This window comes from Elephantulus edwardii, unplaced genomic scaffold (assembly GCF_000299155.1).
Source record: "Elephantulus edwardii isolate Elephantulus edwardi_28Jun2011 unplaced genomic scaffold, EleEdw1.0 scaffold00210, whole genome shotgun sequence".
Taxonomy (NCBI): domain Eukaryota; kingdom Metazoa; phylum Chordata; class Mammalia; order Macroscelidea; family Macroscelididae; genus Elephantulus; species Elephantulus edwardii.
Window position 1 is genome coordinate 4836497 of NW_006399960.1, and position 1166 is coordinate 4837662.

The 1166-nt window shown below is 43.9% G+C and overlaps 1 pseudogene; it reads right to left on the reverse strand.

The window, feature by feature from the left end:
- Nucleotides 1-153: 153 nt before the first annotated feature.
- LOC102863180 lies at nt 154-693 on the reverse strand (annotated as a pseudogene).
- Nucleotides 694-1166: the final 473 nt, after the last annotated feature.

Below are 1166 nucleotides of genomic sequence, written 5' to 3' on the forward strand. Positions count from 1 at the left end.
ATTAGTGATAGCAAAAAGCTTTATTGTTCCATTTGATCTGAGGCTTGGGCTAGGGGCTTCTGGGTGGATAAGATTCTACACCAGGGTGGAAAAGAGAACCCTGGTGCTTATGGCAGAGGGATGCAGAGATCCTCTTGCAGGTCCCCCAGGCCCCTAGTCATACTTGAGGGTGAGTTGCTTGAAGAGATACTCGCCCAGCCCAGCCTGCAAGCAGCTCGGCCTAGGGGCCGCGCAATCATCTAATGTTGGTCAGATGGTCATCCATCTTCTTCAGCAGTTTCACTTCTTCATCCAGAACTGGTTCTCCAGAAAATCACAGAGATGTGGGTCTGTGTGGGCAGAACCTATCGTGTGCAGATCTAGATGGGCCTGGTTCAGGTTCTTCTCCAAGACTAGCACTGTTTCCATGGCATCCAGGGTTTTACCCCATTCATCCTGGCATAGTTTCTGTTTATCTTGGAAGAGGACACATCCACTGTGCTGGTTTTGCAGCTTCAAGAGATCTTGGCATCCTCACTCTTCTCTTTTACCAACTCATGGAAGAAGTGTCTCATGCCTTACAAGGCTACATCTTCGTGGTCAAAATAAAAACCCAGAGAGGTAGGTGTAGGAGACTTGCATGTTCAGGTTGATCAGAGGAATGACACCGGCCGACACTTCGGAGGAATAATTTTGATGGATCAGAGAGCTCATAGTTGGTTGAGGTTTCAGCGCTAAAAGAAAAACAGTGTTATCTGGCCCCCAAAAGAGGAGATGGTTAAGAAGATGGTCCTGAGGATACACCTGGAGATGAAGTTGGAAAGTAATCGGAGGCTGGAGGTGGGGAGTTGCCAGGTCTGTTCTGTCCAAACGCTGTTGAAGGTAGAGACAGATCCATGGGACCACTGGGGAACTGTGAATTTATTTATTAGGTGCTTTTGGATTCTATTGGCTAGGATTTTGTTAAGGATTTTTGCATCTATATTCCTGAGATATATTAGACTGTAGTTTTCTTTCTTTTTTTGAATTTATTCTTTAAATTTTATACTAAATTTTTACACTAAATTTTTACAAAATTTGAATACATTGTTTTTGAGAACAGATTCTTTCAATCTCCCTCACCCTTTCCACCCATCAAATTGTACAATCCCATGATCAATCCTCTCTCCCTGCACAGTATTTTTTTT